Consider the following 9,733-nt stretch of genomic DNA (forward strand, 5'->3'; position numbering starts at 1 on the left):
ACCATCACAACAATGTTCATCTCTGATTTGTTAGGCCAACAAATTAGCCTGCTCAGTTTTTAAGACCAATAAAGTGAGGGCAAAGAAAATAATGAATCTACAGCTTCAGCAGCTTCTATTCCTCATAATAAAACACGGTGATCAAATACCACAAAACTAAATCTTAAAGAGACCTACTGCTACTGCAAAAAGCCTGGAAATTAAAATATATATATACACACACACATATATATACACATATATATTAATATGTATGTATTCATAATACACATATATATATAATACACACATATATATACAATACACATATATATGTGCATATTACATAATATACACATATTACATAATATACAATGTTACATAATATACACATATATTATATATATACATATATATTAATAAACACACACATATATATTATATATACACACAGCTAAAGTGTGCTAAAAGACCCCTTAATAAATTGCCCTCTATAGCCCTTAGGGACTGCAGGTGCTCTGAGGAAACAGGTCTTGCCTCTTAATCATTTGGACAAGACCACCCTCCTGACTGGAAGGAAGTGCTCACTGTCGTCGTAGACGGGAAGCAGGCCTTGCTGGGACTGACGTCACTGGCCTCAAGTAGCCTTTTCCTTGGTGCACTGAACAAATTCAAATGTTGGGAGTTTCTAATGCACCTTTAACAATTTGCAAATCCTTACCCCACTTTTCCAGCGAGGTCATCTCCGGGGCAGTCATTCATTTTTATGAGTGATCTCGACCCCGGTTCACTTCCTTGGAAAGGACTTCTTAGTAAAACACCTGTGGCTATTTCCTTTTCCCGAAAGCTTCCTTTCCTATAGTTTTAAAAATTGAGTCAACCCCTGCGTTAACTGACAGCAGTAAGAATTCTTCAATACTCTTGCCGATTTTGGCCCTTAACCTAAATAACAAAAATGCAGAGAGATTAACTCTTTTTAAAAAGGTTCCTGAGGAACTTTGGGCTAAATCCACAACAGACATTGGATGAATCCATTCAGCTCCCCCAAAAAATTTCAAATGAACTCAAACAAGCCCCCTTCTAAAATCAGGTAATACCCCCTAACCCTGAAGCTCTGGCAGAAATTAAACCAATTACAGCAGAACATAAAGCCAATAATGTAACGGTGTCTTGCACTAACCCCTGTAATAATACCACCTGCCTGCAAAGAAGCCTCACGGATGAGGGAAGAGCTTTGTCTCTGATAGCTCAACCCTTCTGAAAGTTAACAGACCAGTTCCTTAAACTGGAAAGGAATGCCCACACAGTATTCCATCAGTTAAAAGAAGGACTTCTAAGTTCTCCTGCCTTAGGGTACCTCAATTATTATCTCTCCTTCTTCCTTTTTGTGCACGAAAGAGAAGTGAATATGTTAGGGATCCTTACCCGAAGAAATGGAGACTGACAGACCCCTTGGCTATTATAGCAGCAATTAGAATCAGGAGTAAAGAGATTCCCTCCCTGCATGAGAGCTGTGCTAGCCACTATGGCTTTAGAGGTATGGAGAAGATGGTTGTGGGCTGTCCTCTCTCATCTATACTCCTCATGCCCTGAAAGCTTTCCTCCACTCTCATGATACCCAACATCTTTCTGCAAGTAGACTAACTGCTTATTAGGCTTCGCCATTGGCCTCTCTGCATATTATTCTTTCCTGCTGCAGTAATCTGAATCCAGAAGCCCGCCTTTCCTACTTGATGATGAGAAACCTCATCATCGTGTAACTGACCAACGACTAAAACCTAGAGTCAATTTATAGGAAACTCCAGTGCCAGACAGAATTTCCTGGTTTACTAATCAATCATCTAGAACAGATAATGCAGGAAAAGAGTGTGCTGCATATGCTATTTCCACACTCTGTGAAGTAGTGGAAGCACCCACTGCTAACGGCCACTTCAGCCCAACATGCAGAACTTTATGCCTTGATCACAGGACTTGTCTTCTGGTGAATGGTCAAACTGCAAATATTTACACCATCAGTCCGTATGACTCTGTGGTTGTGCTTTTTGTCTGCTGTGGAAACAAGGAGAATTTTTAACCTCTAGAGGAAACCAAATTACAAATGGAACTTTTGCCATAATTCATTCAGTTTAATTCAACCTCTTTTTGCCTCAGCTGTAATCAAAATTCCTGGCCATTCAAAACTGGAGTCTGATGAGGGGAAAGGAGACCACGTGTCAGATCATGCAGTGAGGGCGGCTGCCTCCAGCTCCACAAAGACTGAAAACCCTGTAGTTAGTGTTGGTTATTCTCCAAAAAGGATTTAAGCGGTGTTCTTTTTAAAGGGTTTAAAAGATGTTCAGTCTTGGGCACATAGAGAAAAATCTTATTGGACTAGTGGTTGCATTTTTGGCCCAAAGACAGACATACGGTGTGGTCCCACTAATAAACCAGTATCACCACGATCTATGAAGATCCCCTATGGAAAGTGAGACTTGAGATCGTTCGCTGGGAAACTGGTAAACTTATATTCTATGAGAAAGTATTGTTAGAGAAACATTTCGGGGGCCACTGAAGAGGCACAGCTGTCTCATACTGTTTGTCCAGAATTCAACCCAGCAGAGATTATTTAGACAATTCCAGGTCCCTTTGATCAGCCTAATGGACCCTTTGAGATCTGGCCAGTGAGTTTCATCCAGCTACCTCCCTCTCAAGGTTATAAACCATGGTTTGTGTGTTTTCCCTTTGGGTAGATGCACTCTCTTGCTGACAGGCTACTACCTCAGCAGCTACAAAGCTGTTGTTAGCAAAGGGCAAACCCTCAGACTTATATGGTGACTGAGGAATACACCTAACTGGTCATGAGAAAGAGTAAATTTGCCAAGCTTGGCCCATATTACAACCCTTTCCTTGTGCCTATCTCCAATCTTCCATATTGGCAGAAAGAACAAATGGCACTATCAAAACTCAACTGGTGAAATTTGAGGAGGCATTAAAGTTGCCCTGGACAAAGACACTTGCTCTGGTCCTTTTGAGTCTAAGGTCTGCAACTTTTGGAAAACATAACTCGTCGCCTTTTGAAATTATTACTGGGTGGCCAATGCATTTAGCCCACTCTGCTTTTAAAATCCAACTCATCAAAGGAGACAGTTTCCAACATTGTAAAGGAATAATGAAGGCTTTAGACACAAGTTATACCCTGGTAGAACCATCTTTCCATAGCATGCTTCCAGGAGATAAAGACACCGAACAGAACAACCTGCCTCCTGGTGATTTTGCCTATTGGGAGAAAAATTTACAAAATCATTGCTTCAACCTCAATAGAAAGGTCCATGTCAGGTGCTCCTTGACCATCTCTGTGCTGCAAAACTAAAAGGTTCACTCTTGGATTCACACTTCTTATTTAAAGGAGGCTCCTACCCCTGCTGGAATTCAGAAACAGTCAGAGGTCTGAAGCTAAAATTGACCTAGGAGTGGAGCAGAGAATAGCTAAAGTTGACTGCGCACCCAAGACCCCCAGACCAGGCCTGGATATCATTAAGCTCCGGGAAATATTTGGTTTTGTGTCTGTTGCTTTCCCTATACTCCAGCTTTTTGTCTTTCACTCCCTTACACAACAGAATTCCTTTAAATTATATCTTGCCCAACCACTGTAGTGAATTCCTCATGTTATACTGGATAAATACATCTAGCAAAGCAGAAACTGAGTTGGAAATATTCGCGCACTCACTAATTAGCTAAATAGAGCATTCACCATGGAAATATTCAGCCATTTGATCTCTTCAGAAGGTGGCTAAAATCCAGTCTTCAGCTTTTGTTACTTACTATTGTGACTATTGTTGTTATTGTTGCAAAACTTAAGTCACTTCTCCTTATCCATGCGTGCTCAGAAATCAGTTTAACCAAAGTAACAGTCCTTAGAACATGATATGATTAATCAAGGCTACGATGTGGAAAACACATCTGATCTGACAATTCTAGGGATGTAAGCAGGCTTGAGAGCTTTCCTTTCAAAATCCCCTGTTACTCAAATGTAACACAGTCTAGTCTTATATTCCCATAGGCCTAGAGACCCTCCAGTAAGGAACGTGACTCCCTGGCACAGGTGTATCCCAGCGACAAAGAACAAAGTCAGACTCACCAGTTAATCTGAGATGCCTTCTGGATAAAGATCTTGATCAAAAGGGCAACATGTGGAAGTTGAGGTAACTAAGGCTTTCTAAAGAGGGGTTGGAAGATGGTGACAGCTTTGCTCCCATACCTGCTAGATGCTCCGACAGACTTGAGGAAGCAATTGAAGTCACCGTCCCCCAGCCTTCAACAACTCTTCACTAGGACCACACTAATTAACTCACCAACCAGAACAGGTTTGCAATTTAGGATCGCTGCCCAGACAGCAAATGGCCATGTTGGAGACGTGCACAGTCCTCAGAACTGACCGTCATCTCTTCCGGAGGATACATGAGTATCCATGTCCAGTCCCAGCTGCAGGACTCATAGAGTGACCCTAAGATAATATGAACCTGGCTCCCTTAAAGGTTTTGCTTTTTCAACGTCCCTGAGATTTTTGGCATTGCCATGGAGCGGCTGACATGGGCAGCGCTGGCACAGTTGCTCAACTCTCTGGCTGTGCAGCTTCTTGTCCACCACACGGTGATGGGCCATGTGATTACCAGGCCATGGTCAGGACCTGGGGATGGCGGGGCTGAGTAGGACTCAGGGCCTCATCAAGGAGTGGCCTCCAAAACCAGCTCTTTGTGAAAATCCCCTACAAAAACCCTCTCATGCACTTGCCTCGCAAGACGCTATTCATGGCTGTCCCGATGCAGTATATTCAAATGGCAACTCTTTTTTCCTCATATCAATGCTGTTTCCTTTGGCCTCTGTATCCATCTCTTTTTTTTTTTTTTTTTTTTAAAGTTAGCAATGTGTTTCACCCAATTCGCCCTTCCAGCTGCTGCTCCAGAGATCTGTGCCTCTTTGCAGTAAAACCCTTGGGTCATCCTGTGAATTCCCATTTCTCCCCTTCTTTTCCATCTTAAACTCACTCCAGCTGGACTTCTGCCTCCTCCAGGCCCCACGATGGTGACGGTCCCATGCGGCTGCCCTGCTGGAACTCCCCCAACGTGGTCATGGTCTGTGCTCCCTGGACAGCAGGACTTACCGGCTTGAAGGACACGGTGCCATCTCGATCTTCCCTCGAACCCACTGCTCATTCTCGGACTCCCTGCTGGTCCTTACACATCCTGAAGACCTTTTAACTGTGGCCCTTTTGACTCAGGGCTCAATGTTTGGTCTTCGTAGCGTTTCCCTCTATTTTAAACGATGTCTGTCTGATGAGGACTCACCAGTGGGTAGGTGTCTCCAGCTCACACCCATTCCTGCTCTGTCTACCTCACATCCCAGCTGGAATGTCAAACAGGCTTTTCCAGCTTCACCCATCCCAAACTGAAAGTCTGATCTTCCCCCTGTGAAGTGCTTCTTCCAGAGCCCCCAACTCAGTGGATGGCTGCTTTTATTTATCCTTATGTTTGTTCAGGTAAAAAAAAAAACTGTGAGGTCATTTTTGACCCTTCTCTTTACCTCACGTTGCAGACCCAGACAATGAGGGAATCTGTTGGCCCCATGGCCAAACATGACCCAAATCTGATTACTCCCCATCTCCTTTCCAGGTTCAGCCTGGTCCAGCGCTGTCCTCTCTGGGCTGTGTCAGGGCGGCAGCCTGACCTCTCCTCCGTCTCTGCTGCACCCACAGCCCTGGCCAGCCTGCAATGTGTCCTGGACACAGCATCCAAAGCTCTCTCGGATCATTTTACTCCTCTGTTTGGAATCCTCAGGAGGTCACTGCCTTACCGAGGGAGGCCCAAATTTCCAATAACGGCCCCCGGTGCCCGCCAATGTTCTGGTTCCCACCACTCTTCTGACCTCAGCTCCTGTGCTCCCCCTGGCCGCGCTGGCCTCCCTCGTTCCCCTCGTGTGTCCAGTGCACCTCCACCTTAAGGTCCTTCTCGTGGCTCCTCTCTCTGCCTCGAATCTTTCCTCCAGAGCCTGTTGGATTTCCCCCCACCCTTGCAAGCTTTCCCTCAAACACCACCGCCTTCTCAGTAGGGGTGACATGGCCACCCTGGCTGACTCTGCTCGTCCCCCACGCTCGCCTTTCTGGGCCTCCTGGACCCCTCTGCTTCCTCTTTCTTTCGCAGCACATTTAACCTGTAACAAACTCTATGCTTTCTCATTCGTTCGGTTCGCTCTTCTTTGTCTGTCTCCCCCAGGACACTGCAGACTCCACCAGGCAGGAATTCCTGTTGCATTTACGTCAGTATCATCAGCAAACAAGATCGTACTGACGCTGGGGTTGGGTTGTGAAGTTGGATTTGGGGTGATGGGGTGAAGAAGTAAACTCAGGTAGAGGTCAGGTGATAAACAGTCCTGAAAATACAGAAATAGACTGGAGGTCGATTCTGGGAAACCCATAAAGACAGTAAAGTGAGGACCAGCATCGTTGGACTTGACTCTAGAGAGGTGCCTGGCTGCAGTGGTGAGGGGATGGGAGCTGGGAGCCCGGGCTGAACCAAGGTGGAGAGCGGGAGACGAACTGAGCAAGAACTTTTCAAAAGGCAGCCCAGCAAAGGCATTTTGCCTCGCACACCTGGCTTCGCGGCAAGGCAATTAAGTAAGAATTAGAGAAGGAGAGACTGGCTCAGTGACAGGGTGCCCTGCTCCATTTGGGCATCTCCATCTCGGTGGGACAGTGCAGGGCACTGGGCTTCTCCCTCTTGCATGGGCCAGGCAGTCTCTGCGGCCTTGTGGTCCTGCCGTCTCATGCACACCATCTGTTTTCTCTCTGTCTCACATTTTTGTTTTCTGATTTTAAAATGTGTATGATGGGGACAAGATTAAGTAGTACTCTCATGGTAGGCAAGATATGAATCTTCCTTGAAGTGGCACATAGAATGAATGGGGGGTAACTGGCCCATGGAGAACACTCGATAAAGCTCAGGGATGAACACGATCTCGGCAATCATGGAGTCAGAACGTGCTGCCATTAGCTCAGGAACATGAAGCTGAGATCACTGAAGGACGCAGTTTCGGGGGCTCCAGGGGTCGGGGGACTCAGTCCCAGCTCAGGGGCTGCAGGGGTCGGGGGATGCGGTCCCAGCTCAGGGTCTCCAGGGGTCGGGGGATGCGGTCCCAGCTCAGGGTCTCCAGGGGTCGGGGGATGTGGTCCCAGCTCAGGGTCTCCAGGGGTCGGGGACTCAGTTCCAGCTCAGGGTCTCCAGGGGTCGGGGGACTCAGTCCCAGCTCAGGGTCTCCAGGGGTCGGGGGACTCAGTCCCAGCTCAGGGTCTCCAGGGGTCGGGGGACTCAGTCCCAGCTCAGGGTCTCCAGGGGTCGGGGGACTCAGTCCCAGCTCAGGGGCTCCAGGGGTGGGAGCAGCCCAAAACCCCTCTCAGGCTGGGATGAGGGGCCGGGGTATGGGGCTCCAGGGGTCCTGCTCTCCCTCTGTGACTCTGTTCCTATTCTCGGACTCCCGCCTTCCACTGCTGCCTCTCTGCTCTGTCCTGTTCTCTCATTTTTGTAGCTCAAAAATGCCCCACCCTCTCCAGGTCCCTTCTGATTTCTAACTTTTCTCAGTTCAAGCATCCAGAGAAGCCAGCCCACACCTCTGTGTTCCTGGTGACCAGGAAAGAAACTCCATGTCCAGCTCCTGGTGACCAGGAAAGAAACTCGATGTCCAGCTCCTGGTGACCAGGAAAGAAACTCGATGGGCTGGCCCTCCCAGGCTGCGTTCTAGTTTCTGGTGACTAGGAAAGAAACTCGAAGTCTAGTTTCTGATGACTAGGAAAGAGACTCAATGGGCCGGCTCCCCCAGGCCACTTGGCCAGGCGGGGTCCACCTGGACACCATCACCAGTCATGCTGATGAGGGGCTATGAGGCTCCGGGCATGGAGGCCACTGCCAACGTTGGCCCATGGGTGCTTGGAGCAGTAAGAACTGGCCCTTGGCTCCAGGTCCTCACCTGCGAATTCACGGGTGGGGAAGCCCACGGCTCCAGGTCCTCACCTGGGTCTCCCTCCCACCTCGCAGGGCAGCCCTGGGCCCTGGTGTGTGAGGCTGAGGCACGTGCCAGGGACGCTGTGGCACTCGGTGCTCCTGGGAAGGGATGTCATTGAGTCCCTCAATTCCAACACCATGGAGGAAATCCCCTAGGATGTGTCCTCCCAGAGATTCGGGGGCACCAACTCCTCACTGGGTGAAGGGGCCTGAGCCCACCCGAGCCAGGGGCAGGCACATTGTGTTTGCTCATCCCTGCCCTGCAGCAGCCACCTGACACCTGTGTCCCACCACTGGGCCATGTGTGTGCCAGGGCTTGACTGGAGCCCGAGAAGGCGCGTAGGGAGAACAGAACCTGAGCTGTGGACGCTCCGCACAGAGACACAGCAAACCCGCCGTGGCTGCACCTGGACCAGCCTTCACCTCGAGTGAGCTCCTGCCGCTTCCCTGGGTTCCGTGAATGCAGCTTCACCCTTTGAGCTTCGGCTGGCAGCAGCCCCTCGGACACCTCCCTGATCCTCGGGGCCCTTCTGTGAATCATCCTGACCCCTCCCATGCCGCCGGAACCACAAGCATCATCCTGGGCGAGACCATCGGCGGTTTGCAGGCCTGTCCTCGAGTCCCACACCAAGGGAGTGCTCAGGGCTTGCTGGCCAGAGACACTGCCGAGACCTCGGGAAGCTTTCCTGCAGGAGAGTGAAGGACAGAGGGCTTGCATTTCCCACGTGAAAAAACCAAGGCAGGAATGAGCCGGGAGTGTGTGGTGTGGGGGAAGAGGGAGCACAGCCCACAGGCAGGCAGGCTCTGCGCTGGAGGCCATGGGCGTGGGGCCCCTGGCTACCTGGCACGGAGGGGTTGGCTGAGTTCCTCTGGGCCTGTTGGGACCACTGGGCATTGGCCAAGAGTTCTTTTGCAGTCACAGAGGCAAGGGTGCCATTCTTTTGAACAAATCCAGATTCCTCTGAGTGAACGGCAGGTGTGGTTCACTATGGCCAGCAGTCTGCAGGGCTGGTCCTCTGCACGAGGGAGGCCGTTCTTGTGGAGGCTGAGGTGCACAATGACTCCAGGCAGCCCTACTCGGCTGCTCTGGCCTCCGCAATCACGTGGCATCTCTCCAGGTGACAGTTTTAATCAGGAACAGACAGAGTTCAAAGGGTGCTTCAGTTGCATTGTGAAGATGACCTGGAATCAGGGGCACTCATCCAAGTCTTCAGATGCACTGAAGAGAGAGGGATCAATCGCGACTCTAGTTTCCATTTCAGTGACATGCACAGCGCTCAGAACTGACCGTCCTCTCTTCCAGAGGAGACTCCAGTACCAGCTTCCAGTACCACTTCCACAAAGTGACCCCAAGATAACATGAACCTTGCACCCTGTTTTGTTTTTTTAACTTCACTGAAGCTTTCAGCATTGCCAGGGAGAGGTTGACTTAGGCGGAGTGGACACACACCCTCGATGTACTGGATGTCCAGCCTCTTGTGCACCACACAGCGGTGGACCATGTGATCACCAGACCACAGCCAGGTGGCCTGACCAGGGCTCACAGCTGGGCCTTGTGGGGAGAAGTTAGAGGGAGCTGTCTGGTGGCAAGTGGCCAAGTGGGAGGGGAAGGAACTTGGGAGATGCCTGAGCTCTGAGACTGAGGCTGGCCTCCAGCCTGGGAGAGCCGAGGCTGATGTCCTTCACCAGGTCAATGTGCACCTGAGCTCTCTGTGCAGGGGAAG

This window comes from Macaca thibetana, chromosome 13 (assembly GCF_024542745.1).
Source record: "Macaca thibetana thibetana isolate TM-01 chromosome 13, ASM2454274v1, whole genome shotgun sequence".
Lineage (NCBI taxonomy): Eukaryota > Metazoa > Chordata > Mammalia > Primates > Cercopithecidae > Macaca > Macaca thibetana.